The sequence below is a fragment of the Podarcis liolepis genome (assembly GCF_965112155.1).
Source record: "Podarcis liolepis genome assembly, chromosome: 14".
In the NCBI taxonomy this organism is placed as follows: domain Eukaryota; kingdom Metazoa; phylum Chordata; class Lepidosauria; order Squamata; family Lacertidae; genus Podarcis; species Podarcis liolepis.
This window is the reverse complement of record NC_139569.1, coordinates 5,306,442-5,322,939: the sequence shown is the minus strand read 5'-3', so window position 1 is coordinate 5,322,939 and position 16,498 is coordinate 5,306,442. Positions and strand designations below refer to the sequence as shown.

The 16,498-nt window shown below is 44.5% G+C and overlaps 2 protein-coding genes across 6 annotated transcripts in view; one reads left to right on the top strand and one right to left on the bottom strand.

The window, feature by feature from the left end:
• ELFN1 (extracellular leucine rich repeat and fibronectin type III domain containing 1) overlaps nt 1-16,498 on the top strand; it is a 248,652-nt gene that overhangs the window by 70,968 nt on the left and 161,186 nt on the right. For all 5 annotated transcript variants that reach the window (XM_083474721.1, XM_083474723.1, XM_083474725.1 and 2 more), the window contains one exon: nt 3,523-3,642. The gene's annotated coding sequence lies outside the window, so the exon portion shown is untranslated. The remainder of the gene's footprint in view (nt 1-3,522; nt 3,643-16,498) is intronic.
• Nucleotides 1-16,498, bottom strand: part of PSMG3 (proteasome assembly chaperone 3) — a 340,750-nt gene that overhangs the window by 207,378 nt on the left and 116,874 nt on the right. The window lies entirely within an intron of this gene.

Below are 16,498 nucleotides of genomic sequence, written 5' to 3'. Positions count from 1 at the left end.
TGTGCCTTAAGGCAATCATACTACCTTCTCCTCCGAACCAGCTCAGTTGTACAGTTTCCCCTGCTATCCACCATTTTATTTCCTCCATTTATTTCTGAGGCCAAACATTTGAGAATGCAACCGCTTCTTGCTTTTCCCAAACCAAGTTGCAAACAGTGTCAATATACAGAGAGGCAGTGAGCTCAGCCGGAAAGGTAGAAGTGTATACATGCTCCATACAACTAAATAGTGCAGTCTTTCCCCATCCTGGGGCTCTCCAGATCCAGCTCCCGTCATCACCAGCCAGCATGCCCAATGGTCAGGGATGATGGGTGTTGGAGTTTGACAACATCTGGAATGCTCTGGGTTGGGATACGGTGAGACAGAGGATTCAAAGGGGGATCTTGCAGCAGGGATAAGACTTTTCTCAGGCCAAGGGCCACATTCCATTCTGAGTAACTATCTGGGGGCCAGATGCCATTGGTGGGCCAGGTAATGAATGCAAAATTTACCTCTGGACAGCAGGCTAGTTTCTACACATGCTCACATTCCCCTCTCTGTCCTGGGAAGCAAGGGGCAGCATCAGAGTTCAAGGATATATTCCAGGCAGGCAAAAACACTCAAGGGAGGTCTGCTAGAAGGCAGTGTAACTTAGAGAGGGGGTGAGCAGATAGAGTTGGGGGGCACATCCAGCCCCTGTGGGTTTGAGGCACCTGAGCCCTGCCTTAGACCAACCTTGCAAGGTATTAGTCCCACTTTGCAGGTGGGTCGGGCAGTGCTTCCCAGTCAGGGCTGCGAGTTCGAGTTTTAGATTGGCCTGCTTGAAATAAAATCAGAGAATCACAGAATTGTAGCTTTGGGAGGAACCCTGATGGTCATCCAGCTCAACCCCTTGTAAAGCAGGAATCTCAACACGTGGTCCCCCATCCAATTTGAAACCAGACCGGACCCTGCTTAGCTTTGCAAATGTGGTGGCAGTTTTATTGCTGCATCGCTATTGCTCCACTTCTTTGTTTTCATGTGATAAATGGGCAGAGCCATGGTAGCTCCAGCCCCCTGCTCAGTCCATGGCAGAGGCGAAGTCTTTGGAGCTTCAAGGCCCGGTCTCTCCATCCACAGCCCCTCTCAAAAGCTTCTGCCGTGTCTGCCGATACAGCCAGCCGGAGCTCATTGATAGCTGAAGATGAAGATAAAGGATGCGGAGCAGAAGGAGCGCTCAGGAAGGCGTCGCAGGAAAAATGCAAACTAATCAGTGGAGGCAGCCACCATAATAAGGCACTAAACATGGAAAATTACGGCAGATTTGTTTCCTCTGCTTCTCATTGTAGGCATTAGGCACAAAGTCGTCAATAGACTATTCAGTGCAGCGAATGCAATGCTGTGGGCTGTCAGCTGCACCGCCGTCAAGGAAGGGACCAGAATTTGGAATGCGAGTGAGTGAGAGGATGGCAAATTGTCCTCCGAGAATCTGTGAGAGAGGAGATGACCTCAGCAGGTGCCAAGGCGCAGTGCATTGAAATGAGTGCCACGCTGAATGCGTTCGCTATTTGGTTCTTGGTGCAGACGTTGTTTCAAAGGCTACAGAAGAGTTAAAACAAAAGAAAATCCCCTTCCTTTTACTCTTTTGAAGGCTGTTTTGTGTTTTTACCCGTAGGCTTGCTGGTAAGGTAAAGGGTACAGGGACCCCTGACCATTAGGTCCAGTCGTGGCCGACTCTGGGGTTGCGGCGCTCATCTCGCTCTATAGGCCGAGGGAGCCGGCGTACAGCTTCTGGGTCATGTGGCCAGCATGACTAAGCCGCTTATGGCAAACCAGAGCAGCACACGGAAACACTGTTTACCTTCCCGCCAGAGCGGTACCTATTTATCTACTTGCACTTTGATGTGCTTTCAAACTGCTAGGTTGGCAGGAGCAGGGACCGAGCAACGGGAGCTCACCCCGTTACGGGGATTCGAACTGCTGACCTTCTGATCGGCAAGTTCTAGGCTCTGTGGTTTAACTCACAGTGCCACCCGCGCCCCAGGCTTGCTGGTACTTTTCTGCAATTCCCCACCCACTTGTATTTATGAGAGCCTAGCCAGTCAGGGATGGTGTCGCCAATTCACCTTACCAACTGGATTTAGATAAGAGGGGTGGGGACAAAATCCAGTTCTCCTGCAAAAGCTCTTGGAGGCTGGAAGTTGTCCTAGGAAATCAGGGTGGCTATAACTGCTCAAGGAAAATCTTATGCATTCGGAGAAATCGGCATCAGCTTGCAAAATATTTGACGCGACCCTTCTCTGCTCCAGCAGTGCAACCAGGTTTTATATGTGCTGTCATAGCTCTGCCCTTGCCCCTCGTACAAGTGTTTCAGACTCCTCAGAGCCTCAGTTTCCCTGTTGGTCAAATACAACTGTCTCCCAGCCCAGCAAACAGTCACCAGCTGCCTTAAAGCTGAGGCTGATTGGCTTTCCTGATTTGATTCTTCTTTTACACTATAGCATTTCACATCCATCCTTAGATAGGCACCTCTTGGCTATACAGCTGGAAGCTGGTGGTTCCTGAATGAAAGGCAGGGTAGAAAGGGTCTCTCAGGGTGGGAGACTGGGGGAGGAAATAGGAGCTGGGAGGGTCTGCCTTTCTGTGTATGGATAAAGGATATGATATACCATAAATGTGAGGAAACGCCTTTATATACAGTAGTACCTCAGTTTAAGAACAGTCCTGTTTACGAACAATTCGGTTTACAAACTCCGCAAAACCGGAAGTAGCGTCCCGCTTTGTAAACTTTACCGTGGTCTAAGAACGGAAGCTGAATGGTGGAAGGGCAGCAGCGGCGGGTGCCCTCATTAGGGAAAGCACGCCTCGGTTTAAGAATGGTTTTGGTTTAAGAACGGACTTCCAGAACGGATTAAGTTCATAAACCGAGGCACCACTGTGTATTCTTTTTCTTTTCTGTCTCTCTATCCTTGATTTTTCTTTTTTCTTATTTTGGTTCTTCATTATTCTTTGTCTTTCGATTGGTTTGACATTTATTGTATGTTATGTTGAAAACTTTCAATAAAAATTAACCAAACACAGCCTTGGACATACTCCTCTTCAAGTTCTCTTCATCGTTGCTTCTTTGCAGCCACATAAACCCTGCTGCTAGTTATAGATCAGGCATCTCCAAACTCGGCCCTCCAGTTGTCTTGGGACTACAACTTCCATCACTCCTAGCTAGCGGGACCAGTGGTCAGGGAGATGGGAATTGTAGCCCCAAAACACCTGGAGGGCCGAGTTTGGGGGTGCCTGTTTTAGATCACCCACCCATCATAAAGGTGATTACTTACTTGGTCTTTTGAAATTGCAGGGTCTCCATACCGCTTTATTCCATCAGCCTGAGTTGTGTCTTGCCACATGTCCTGCATACGTCCATTTGAACTTTGCGACCTTTTCTACTACATCTATAAATCAACCCCATCTCCAGATCTGGGCCATTTTGGTTCCTCTTCAGCACATGTATATGTGTGAGTGGGTTTTTCCCCTCTAGTTAAAACTCTCTTTCTCTGTTCTTTGGCACAGCACTTCCAGCCGTGACCGGTGTCTAAATCCTTTGGTGGCACCAGAATGTCAGAACATCCCTGCAAGTCAACAACACGTTCCACAACACTGCTTGCTCTGCGAGGAAGGATGAAGCTCCAGGTACACATTACTAATTGCCTTCAAATGCAAGCAAGGAGTCCTTGCAGAGGAAAGAGGTTTCAGTATGGCAAAGTTTTGTCAAAGGTTCAGCTTATTGTGGCATGAACTGACATATGGCCAGTGGTATAGTGGGGGGGGGGGCAGAGCACCAGGATTTTCTCTGAGCAGGAGCAATGGTGCCGTCTCCAAGACAACGGAGGGATTCTCCTTCCTCTGACAAGTGAATGAGGTGATAACAAGGCTTTCAAGTTTACTTGTGGCGGATTAGTGTAGAGGAATATAATCGAGCAGAGGTTGGACCTTATTTCTTTTCCACGGGGTGCCTTGTCCACACTAGCAACATTTCTTTGTGAGGTGTTCTTTTTTTCCATTTCTAGTTAAAAGTGAAAGGTTGCATTTCAGCTCATTGCAAATCTTTTGCTATTGTCCGATGCGCTTTAGAAGTTGAACCTGTGCTGTCGGAAGGAACTTCAATGGAACTTGCTCCCAGCAGCCCCAGGCATAGGATGCAGCCTTGCTAATCCTAAGAAACTGGGCATTATGATGTATATTGCTGACTTTGCACTCTGTCTATCTACCAGTGTGCATGAGCTTCAGGTTTCACCTTCTGTCTGAATCATTATTAGTCAAGTTTTTCGTTGGGCTATTTTGGGGGGTCCAAAATGGAGAGCCAGTGTGGTGTAGTGGTTAAGAGCAGTAGTCTTGTAATCTGGGGAACTGGGTTCGCGTCTCCGCTCCTCCACATGCAGCTGCTGGGTGACCTTGGGCCAGTCACACTTCTCTGAAGTCTCTCAGCCCCACTCACCTCACAGAGGGTTTGGGAAGGGAAGGGACGAAGGGAAAGGAGAATGTTAGCTGCTTTGAGACTCCTTGGGGTAGTGATAAAGCGGGATATCAAATCCAGTCCAAACTCTTATAAGGCGGCACTCAACCTGAATATCCTCTATAGAAGCAAATGATGGGCGCCATCAAGAATGGACTTTGCTCTAACTTTACATAGCCCTACCCAGTTTTCTTTGGAGCTCCATACTAGATTCCTTTCCTTAGTCCTGCTAAGAGTGCTGGCCGCAGGTATAGAGAGGTGCCAGCAGACAGGTTGAGCAGTTCATCTATGATCAAGACTTCTCATTTCTGCAAAACCACCAGGATGAGGGTCACACTGTCACTGTGCACGTAGAATACACGGTGTCCACAAATTCTCAGGATCACCATTGGTGACAGACATCTACCGTAATACTTTGCATGGGGTAGGAAGAGATAGAGGAGTGTTGCTCTTTTAAACACAATATCCAACTGGTATGCTCAGCGATGATGAATCAAGCCAGCTACTATATGTATATGGCACCATCTTGGCTTCTGTCTCTTGGTCACATTAGCATGGGACAGAGTGTTGGCTACCTGTTTTTATATACATGTAGAAAGAGATAGGTATGCCTTGGATCTGATTTCCAAGCCAGCTACTATTTATATATGGCACCATCCTTGGTTCTTTCTCTTGGTCACACAGGAGTGTGACGGAACGTTGAGATCCTGTTTTTCTGTATGCAAAGACATAGAGACATAGATCCCATCTCTGATTTCCAGAACCAAGCCAGCTACTATATGTATACAGCACCGTCTTGGGTTCTTTCTCTTGGTCACACAAGAGTGTGACAGAATGTTGGGAACCAGTTTCTACACATGGGGAGAGAGATGTGCCTCGTCTCTGATTTCCAGACACAAATTAATAATAATAATCTTATAATAATAATTTATTATTTATACCCTGCCCATCTGGCTGGGTTTCCCCAGCCACTCTGGGTGGCTTCCAACAAAATATTAAAATATTGAATATAGGTTGACAAGCAGGACTGTAACTTCCTAAACCTTCAAGCTGTAGTTTTATAATAAACTTCCAAATTGCCCAATGAAACGTCTAATGAAGCAAATTACTGCACTGTTGCATGCTATTCCCCAACTTCAGTTTACTTAAGAATGAAGGGGCTGTGAAAGAGCTACCTTCTCGCTGGGGAGTACTTTGGGGTAGATTATACTTATAAATTGGATTAATGTTCCTATCTCCTGTATTATCATAATTTTTCCTTGCTGGTTTTGCTAATTGCCTGAGATATTTGTCTTTCAACAAGTCTTTGCATGCCCATTTCCTCCTCGCTATAATCTCGTGGCAAACTAATAAAGCCCGGGGTTGTGATGTTTCCACGGCAACGGCCCGTGATGTCACCAACAGGGGATTACTGCTTTCCCTGAGGATCAAGGCCCAGGTAATGGGGCTGGGAGGCCACAATGCTGATTGCCACTCCGTAATCTTTTAATAAAGCAACAGCATAGAACAGGGGTCTGCAACCTTTAAGACAAAAAGAGCCACTTGGACCCGTTTCCGAAGGGGAAAAAAATTGGGAGCCGCAAAACCATTGCGACATTTAAAACAAATATATCTCCGGAGCTGCGATCTGACAGCGGGCGGGAAGGTGATGTTGGGACGGTGCGTGACTAATGCACGCACCGCCCCCATGCGACGTCACATCCAGTACAGCGTCCGCCACAGTAAGGAGTGTCGGGGCGCACAATGCGCCTCCTCCCCTCGCTAGTATCTGCCCCGGAGCCGCGGCAAAGGTGTAAAAGAGCCACATGCGGCTCCGGAGCCGCGGGTTGCAGACCCCTGGCATAGAAGGATCCTGGCGATTCCTTTAAAAAGGATGCGCAAAGAAAATTAAGTTTAAACTTTGCATATATTTCTACATGTCGTTGTTTCCCCCCGAAAAGATGGATTTGAAGAATACGCTAGTAGGGTGTTCCTTGTGACAGGAAGCAAAATTGTTACTCTGCTTTGGTCAAAGTTGCTATCCCAGGGCAGGTTCACACCCAAGCAAATCCAACACACATTTAAAATACATGGCTCCACCCACTACTGGGGTATGATTCATGAAGAACTCAAAAAAAATGTTAAAAACATCTTTACAAAAGAAACCAGAGGCATATTTATTAGGCTTATTGGGAAAAGACATACCACAGAAAAAGAAAGGAATTTTCTTATATGCTAGAGCAAGCCACCAGGATAGTATATGCCAGCAAATGGAAGAGCGAACTAATACCCACAAAAGAAGACTGACTATACTAACTAAGTCAATTTATAGAAATGGCAAGGCTAACTGAATACTTAAGAAGACAGACAAACCAAAAACTCAGTCTAGAATGGCAATGTTTTGAAGAATACATGGACGAACACTGTTCAAGAACGAATAGGCGGATATGCTTAGGTTAAAGGAGTAAAGTAGAAAATATTAATTAGGAATGTCATGTTGTTGTTGATGATGATGGTGTTTAGTCGTTTACTTGTTTAGTCATGTCTGACTCTTCGTGACCCCATGGACCAGAGCATGCCAGGCACTCCTGTCTTCCACTGCCTCCCACAGTTTGATCAAACTCATGCTGGTAGCTTCGAGAACACTGTCCAACCATCTCGTCCTCTGTCGTCCCCTTCTCCTTGTGCCCTCCATCTTTCCCAACATCAGGGTCTTTTCCAGGGAATCTTCTCTTCTCATGAGGTGGCCAAAGTATTGGAGCCTCAGCTTCAGGATCTGTCCTTCCAGTGAGCACTCAGGGCTGATTTCCTTAAGAATGGATAGGTTTGATCTTCTTGCAGTTCATGGGACTCTCAAGAGTCTCCTCCAGCACCATAATTCATAAGCATCAATTCTTTGTGATCAGCCTTCTTTATGGTCCAGCTCTCAATTCCCTACATCACTACTGGGAAAACCATAGCTTTAACTATACGGACCTTTGTTGGCAAGGTGATGTCTCTGCTTTTTAAGATGCTGAGTAATGTCATAATGAGATCAAAATTTAAAATTTAAAAATTGCTATGATAGTATCGAATCTATAAGATAAGGAAGTCGAGATGTTGTGGGGGGGGTCAAAGGGTGTGGTGGTGGGAAGATATGGGGGTGGGAAGGATTTATGTGTATGTAAATAGTAGCCTTATTTTTGTATGTGCGTTTCTTTTTCTGTATTACTAAAATTTAATAAAAATTTAAAAATAAAATAAAATACATGGCTCCACCCAAAGAGTCCTGGGAATCATAGTGTAAGGATGCTGGGAATTGTAGCTTTGTTAGGAGGAAACAGCAGTTTCCGGGGATTTTGAGGGGACGTTGTGTGTACTGGATGTGCTTTAGAAGTCTGGTGTGAGTCTGCTTTCAAATTCTCCTCTGAAAATTCTCGACTTGGCTGGGGCTGATGAGAACTGCACATCTGAAAGGGGGCACAGGTTAACTAGCCATTTGCCACAGAACACCCAATGAATATTTTCTATCTAGCATTTGACATCTGATGATGAGCGAAATCACGGTTGCATATTTGATCACTGACATGCAGTGGCATTTTGTATCGTTTACTCGTTGGCATATAATAATATTGGACAGGGTCTGATAGTTGCCCATCTGTCTACAGCAAATATTTAAGAGGTTTCCATTTTCAGGTCAAAACTGTTGATTTCAGAGCAGTAGAAATTTCTCTTAAAAATAACTAGATGCTACAAATAACCCCCCTTTTCTTCAACGCTGTTCAGCACCATTGCCTTCCTGGCTATTGCTCCTTTATTTACATTTTTTTCCTGATTGAACTGTTATTTCACCGTGCTCTTTTGATATTGTATCTCTATCCCAGTAGTTGCACTGAGATCCCCTAATGGAAGAGAAGCACGGGAAACAACGTTAAAATAAATGCAACCAACGTTTCTCCTTTTCTTCCTCATTGTGAATTAGTCTCCTGGGCTCTTCCACCCAGACAGGGATCACACGGTGAACAGGATGATGTCACAATGCTACGCCTGACATCACTGTATCACAAGACCCCAGTAGGCAAAATGGTGAAGAATCAGATTTGGCGACTTGATGTCCCAAAGAGCAATGGTGAGCAAGGTGGAGTGATGGCAATTTAAAGGCATAAATGAGCATTTCCCCCAAAGAACTTAGAAAACCCCCAAAATATAAGGAATTCATGGAAGGGCAGTGTTGTATTTGACAACATGAGATTTCATGCTCATCACAATAACCAAAAGATGCCAACAGGTCTAAGGATTTCAATTTCTCATTTCCAAGTAAAATTTCAGCTCCCTCTATTTGAATTTCAGATTTGAGATTTTTACACATAAAACTTCAGCGGTGGTGGTGTTTGCAGCCCATTCTTGCCTAGGATTGCACTGGAAATTTATTCTACCATAGCATTCTGTTGCATGAATAGATCCCAGCCTGGCTTAAATGCCAAACATATGCATTTTATGATTGCATTTTTAAAAAATTGACTGTCATATTGTGCACAAGTTACTCTGCTTCTGCAAGGCGTTACACAAGGCACTGAAGCTCATTTCCACACCACTGGAAATTAATCTCACCAGGTGTCATCTATATACAAATATCCTCAGTTATAAGGTCTAGAACAGGCACCCCCAACCCTGGCCCTCCAGAAGTTTAGGGACTACAACTCCCATCATCCCTAGCTAACAGGACCAGTGGTCAGGGACAATGGGAAATGTAGTCTCAAAACATCTGGAGGACCGAGGTTGGGGGTGCCTGGTCTAGAAACTTGATTTTAATTTTGCCAATGAAATGTGAGATTCTCATCTGAACTGTGCACGTGATGTGCTGTACACCTTGCAACATAGATATGCCCCTGGTTTTCCTCCCTTCCTTACCTTTTTATGGAATGCGTCTACAAAATACGTCCAAGTCTTTTGAAACTCTAGATTCAAGGTGATTCTTTTCTTGCCTGTTGCCTTAGACATGATAGTTGGTTTGCTTTTTAAAATACGGATCCTGAACCAATCTATCTATCCCCAGTCAGCATGAAAATAACATTAGAACACTTCTTCATTTCACACTTCAAAACAAATCAGGAGTGAAAGGATACAATCTAGTGACCAAGTAACACAAATTAAGTGAGACATCCAAAATGACAGAATCCCAGACGTACGAGGTGGGAGCCGACACAGTGGATATTTATGTAATTCTTTTAGCCGGCAATGCAGAGAGGTTGGCAAGTTGCGGGTATCAATCTGTTTTATTTTATATTCTAGAGGTAGAAGTAAAAATGATATTTCAAGCGCCTGTATGCTCTCCGAAGAACAACAGGCGGGGAGGGGAGGATATTGCCAGGAAACACAGCATATTTTCTCACTCCTTTTGCTCCTGTTGTCTAAGGCGACTTCAACAGAGAGAAATCCTCAAAAGATCCAGTGGCAGGCTTGGGGGGAAATGGAGCTGAAGCAACGAGACCCCCTCCCCCCAGAAAAAAAACATTAGGGCATTTTGACAAGTGCCTTCAATATTTCATGCGCTGTGCAAAGCTAGTGGCTGGAAGTTCTTCAGGCTTTTGCGGGCACCGATGCCCTTTTGTTGACAAGAAAGAGGAGCTCTCTTGTGTATACACAGGACAGAAATTAAGCAAATGATATTTGAGCTGCACGCTGTCAGCAAACGGTCTCGGTGGGCGCCGAGAGCTGAAAGGGAATCCTCTTTCAGCAAAAACCCTGCAGCCGCAAAGACAGCTGAGCATTTCCCATGCCCTGCTGTTTCACTCAGCCTCAATGGCGCTGTTTTGAACTAGGAGGGCGTGAGGTGCTGCAGCCACATTTGAGATACCGTGCACCGTTCTGGCTGCCTCTCCTCGAAAAGGATAGCATAGGGTTGGAAGAGGTACAGAACAGAGGACAACAAGCGCCGGATTTACGTATAAGCTAAACAAGCTATAGCTTAGGGCCCCTCTCTTTTGGGGAGCCCCCCCCAAAAAAAATTAAAGGGGGGAAAACCTGGGTGTACTTCGATAAAATACATATTTTGTTATGTGAAAATGGCTTTAGATACCTATTAGCAGTGGCATAGCGTGGGTTGTCAGCACCCGGGGCAAGGCAAGTAATTTGCGCCCCCTAACCCGTGGGGGTAGGGGGCACAGGTAGGGGCAGAGAGCTGTGAGTGCGAGCACCCCCCCAGATGTTGCGCCTGGTGCGGCCGGCCCCCCCTGCACTCCCCACGCTACGCCACTGCCTATTAGGTCCATAAATTACCATATACCACATGGGTAGGCAAACTAAGGGACATGGGCGGCGCTGTGGTCTAAACCACAGAGCCTAGGGCTTGCCAATAAGAAGGTCGGTGATTTGAATCCCTGCAATGGGGTGAGCTCCCGTTGCTCGGTCCCTGCTCCTGCCAACCTAGCAGTTTGAAAGCACAACAAAGTGCAAGTAGATAAATAGGTACTGCTCCGGCAGGAAGGTAAACGGCGTTTCCGTGTGGTGCTCTGGTGCTTTGGTTCGCCAGAAGCAGCTTCGTCATGCTGGCCACACGACCCGGAAGTTGTACACTGGCTCCCTTGGCCATAAAGTGAGATGAGTGCCGCAACCCCAGAGTCATTCGCGACTGGACTTAACTGTCAGGGGTCCTTTGCCTTTTAGGCAAACTAAGGCCCAGGGGCTGGGGCCGGCCCAATCGCCTTTTAAATCCAGCCCGCGGACGGTCCAGGAATCAGCCTGTTTTTACATGAGTAGAATGTGTGCTTTGATTTAAAATGCATCACTGGTTATTTGTGGGGCATAGGAATTCGTTCCTTTTTATTTTTTTCCAAAATGTAGTCCGGCCCCCCACAAGGTCTGAGGGACAGTTGACTGGCCCCCTGCTGAAAAAGTTTGCTCACCCCTACATATATTCAACACAAAAAACAGTGACAATTTGTTGTTGACAAAGAACAGCTGGATATATAAAGGGCCCCCCTACCTTCGGTAGCTCAGGGCCTCATAAAACCTAAATTTGGCCCTGAGGGCAAGCAAAGAGGGCGGAGTGATTCCTGTGGAGGAAAGGTTGACCACATTTGGTGCTTTCTCCTTTAGAGAAAAGGCAAAGAAGAGGGAAACGTGATAGAGGTTTATGAAATTAAGGATGGCATAGAGAAAGCGGAGAGGGGAAAGTTTTTTCTCCCGCTCTCAAAACACTAGAACTGTTAGAACATCCAGCAAAGCTGAATGCGGGAAGTTCAGGACAGAGAAAGGGAAACATTTCTTTCTTTTTTAAAAGTTTTTTATTAGCAATTTCAACATAACAAAATATCAAAAACATATCATATTCATTATTTCCCCCTTACCCCCCCACCTCCCCATCAAATGAGATTTCCCTCAGCTCCTCTCTCTGATTTCTCAAGACATGTTATTCTCTGCATATTATAAAACTGTATAAATCCTTATATTATCTATCTACTGTGTTATCAATCAATACATTTGTGTATGTTTATTCAAAACCTGCCAAGGAATCCAATTCATTTTGTTGTCTTTTTATTTATTTATTTATTTATTTATTTACATTTTTATTGATTTTCATTGATTATACATTTATACAGTCTAGATTACATAAGTTACATATAACATAGCTGTTACAAGAGTCATATATATGGTACACAGTTATTTTAGGCTCCGCCGAGCCTCGGACTTCCCTTCACTTTATTGGTAAGTATCAGATAGTGTCTAAAGTTACGTGTTTTATCTCCTTTACATATTTGCCAAACACTGTTAGAGTTATTCTATCCCTGCCAGAGTCATCAAAGTTCTATACTTATCTCTTATAGACGTCAGATATTTATTCCAATCATTTTGTTGTCTTTTTAAGTAATTTGTGAAAAGTTCCCATTCTTCTTTAAAGTCACAGTTGTCCTTATCTCGCAGTTTGTATGTCAGTTTAGCCAATTCTGCATAGCTCATCCATTTCTCTTGCCACTGTTCTTTTGTTGGGGTTTCCTCCTTCTTCCATCCTTGTGCTATCAAGACTCTTGCCGCTGTTGTAGCATACATGAATAAATCCTTTGTTTTCCTTCTTCATACAGTGAAAAGTTAAACCGTGGAGTTTGCTTCTGGTGGCAGTGATGCTCTCCAACCTAGATAGCTTTAAAAGAGGACTGGACCAAATTGTGAAGCATAAGGCTGCCCATGGCTACTAGCCATGATGAAGCCTATGCTCTGCCTACATGATCCAATAATAATAATAGAATAATTTATTATTTGTACCCCGCCCATCTGGCTGGGTTTCCCCAGCCACTCTGGGCAGTTTCCAACAAAGATCAAAAATACACTAAAATGTCACACATCAAAAACTTCCTTGAACAGGGCTGCCTTCAGATGTCTTCTGAATGTGAGGTAGTTGTTTATCTCTTTGATATCTGATGGGATGGCATTCCACAGGGCGGGTGCCACCACCGAGAAGGCCCTCTGCCTGGTTTCCTGTAGCTTTGCTTCTCGCAATGAGGGAACCGCCAGAAGGCCCTTGGAGCTGGACCTCAGCGTCCAGGCAGAACGATGGGGGAGGAGACGCTCCTTCAGGTCTACTGGGCCGAGGCCGTTTAGGGCTTTAAAGGTCAACACCAACACTTTGAATTGTGCTCGGAAATGTAATGGGAGCCAATGTAGGTCTTCCAAGGCAGTGATTGCCTCTCAACGCCAATTGCTGGAAACCACAGGCGAGGAGAGGGCTCTTGTGGCCAGGTCCTGCTTGGGGACTTGCCATTATGGCAACTGGTCAGCCACTGTGAGAACAGGATGCTGCACTAGATGGTTATTGGCCTGATCCAGCATGTTTTTCTTATGTGCTTAAGTGCGCACGCTACGTGCAATGATCTTTGAGACTTGGAGAATGCCAATTTTTATCTTCTGACGTTGTGTTTCTAAACGGAAAGCAGATCTTATGCCACCAGAAGGTAGGGCTTTATTCTCTGAGGGAGCATTTCCTCCAACTGCTAGGTAAAGTTACCCCCCAATGGCTTCTGCTGGCTTTTTAAAAAACTTACCTAGTGCACCACCAAAAATAAGTTTTTTACCGTGGTACCTCTGGTTGTGAACGGGATCCGTTCCGGAGGCCCATTCGCAACATGAAAAGTGTGCAACCTGCAGCGGTGTGTCTGCGCACGCGTGGGTTGCGATTCGCCACTTCTGTGCATGCGCGTGATGTCATTTTGTGCCTCTGCGCATGCGCAAGCGGCGGAACCCGAAAGTAACCCTTTCCGGTACTTCCGGGTCACCGCGGGATGTAACCTGAAAGAATGTAACGTGAAGCGGACGTAACATGAGGTATGACTGTATCTCTGTTTATATTAGCTAGATAGAGCAATGGTCTGACTCTGCATAAGGCAGATTTCTATGTTCCTGCTGTCTAAGTGCAGAACAGCCTGGTCAAGTTATTCAATATCAAAGGCCAGTGTGAGGATTTATCGTAACAAGTCAACGTGTAACGAGTCTTCCCCACTAAAATTTATTAATGGGTGCTTAGATGGTGGGCAAAGGGACATGGGAGCTCTAGGTTGAATAGAAAAACAATTTATCATCAAAGAAAGGCCAATCTGTTTTGTACTGAGGGTAAGGCTAGACTAGATTGTTAAGCCATATAAGTGATGAATGAGAGATGTAAAACTCCATGGCTAAAGCAGAAAAGTTCAATGGGTAAATAGCACTGTGGAGTGGATCAGCAATAAATGTTGAGCTTTTACGAAGCAGTATGCAGGTCGGTGGCTGTTCAATATGAGCTCCTGGTTCAGCAAAATGCTCTTTGACCTGGTTTTGAGGTCTGCCATGGGTCACAGTTGGACCACACCATTCACGGAAGGAGGTCTTACTCGGGGGCCCCATATTTATAGATGGTCTCATCAGCACAACCTTCACTGTTGTGGTGCTTCCATTCTAGAGCTGGCTCTCTGGAGAAGATCACCAAACCGTTCCACTTTACATCTTGTAGGAGGTGACTTAAAGCTTTCCATTGTGTGTGTGTGTGGGGGGGAGATATCTCTGAATTCGTTTGGCAGGGGGGAAAGAGGAGACTTTGCCCTGCCTGACCTGCAATTATATTATGAGGCAGCCTGTTTGTGTTGGTTAAAGGAATGGATTGTATTGGAAAATGCACACATTTTTTATTTGGAAGGTCATGAAAAAAAATTTGGCTGAAATGCATATCTTTGGTATGGGAAAGCTAAAATCTACAAAAGTTTAAGAACCACATTATTAGGAGAAATTTGTATAGAGTCTGGGAGAAATACAAAAATTTGTTGGAAAGAAAAGCACCTCTGTTGTTATCCCCCATTGAAGCAATTACCATTAAGAGAATTAATATGGACAGACAATGGGTGATTTATAGAGACTTGCTGGATTTTACAGGGAGTGAACCCAGACTGAAACCAATGGAAGATTTAAGAAGCCAAGTCGCAGATTGGTTACGTTACCACCAGCTATGTTTCCTGCTTGGCAGGGGGTTGGACTCGATGGCCCTTGTGGTCTCTTCCAACTCTATGATTCTATGATTCTATGATTCTACATGATATGTTTGAATTAGATAAGAAACATAGTTTCTCAGACCAAAACTCACAATAATGGGGAATGGGGAAAAGGATGAGCTGGTCAAAGCTTCAATGACACACTGGGCAATGGACTTAGGGCACAATAAAGGCCTAAATCTTTGGGGAAACTTTGGGTGAATGATTTGAAAATTTCTGCATGTTATGCATTGAAACAAAATCATATGAAAATGATTCATAGATGGCATCTAACTCTGAGTAGATTGGCTAAGATGTATAAAGCAGAATTGGATTTGTGCTGGAAATGTAAAGAAATGAACTTTTTTTCATATGTGGTGGGCATGTAAAAAGGTTACAGAATACTGGGAAATGATTTATAATGAGATGGGGAAAAAATGTCTAAAACAACCTTCCCCAAAAGACCAGAGGCATTTTTGTTAGGAATAGTGCAGTCAGAAGTTTCCAGGTATCAGAGAACCTTATTTATGTACGCAACAATGACAGCTCACGTTCTTTTAGCCCCAAAATGGAAAGTGAGAGAGGTTCCGAGTAAGGAGGGCTGGCAACTTAAGCTGATAGAATATGCGGAACTATCAAGTTTAACGAATAGACTAAGAGAGTGAGAAGAATATCTATTGCTGATTATATGGAAAATAACTGTACACATTTGAAAATGTTGGCAGCATTAAGATAAATTCAGCAGTTTAATTAATCATTGAATGATGTAAAATTGGAGTACTGACAAAAATTGACATAGTAAAAATGCAGGAATGATAGATAAACAAAATGAACCGGGGAAGTGGAAGAAGGGAAGTCATGGAATATATGGTATAATGTAAATGTTTATTTTGAGATGTTAAACAAAAACTCATTTAAATAAAATCATAATGGTAAAGCTTTCCATTGTGCCTTCATGGAGACCCAGTCCTCTACTCCTTCTCAGGACGATGCCCCATTGATGTTGTTGGGAGTTACTTTGTACAAAACATACAATAAGACTAGGTTGTTAGCCGTGTGGTTGTTCGATTCACATAGAAATGTGATTATGTTTTGCTGGTTCTGAGCATTTTGAAAATTGCCTTTTACGGATGCCTTACAGAATTGTTCTGCAACCATATCATGTCATTCACTTCCTTGTGTGCCGTTTAAGGAAAGACCAAGGAAATGGATCCAAACTACAAGAAAGAAGATTCCACCTAAACATAAGGAAGAACTTCCTGACAGTAAGAGCTGTTTGACAGTGGAATTTGCTGCCAAGGAGTGTGGTGGAGTCTCCTTCTTTGGAGGTCTTTAAGCAGAGGCTTGACAACCATATGTCAGGAGTGCTCTGATGGTGTTTCCTGCTTGGCAGGGGGTTGGACTCGATGGCCCTTGTGGTCCATTCCAACTCTATGATTCTAGGATTCTATGAGACACAAGACTTGCTTCAGTTATGCAGCTAAGTTCTTCAGCTAAGTATAAGGGGATTCCAGCTTAGAGGAGACTTAGAAACATACCACATTTTCCCTTATATAAGATGCCCCCATGTATAAGACGCCCCCTT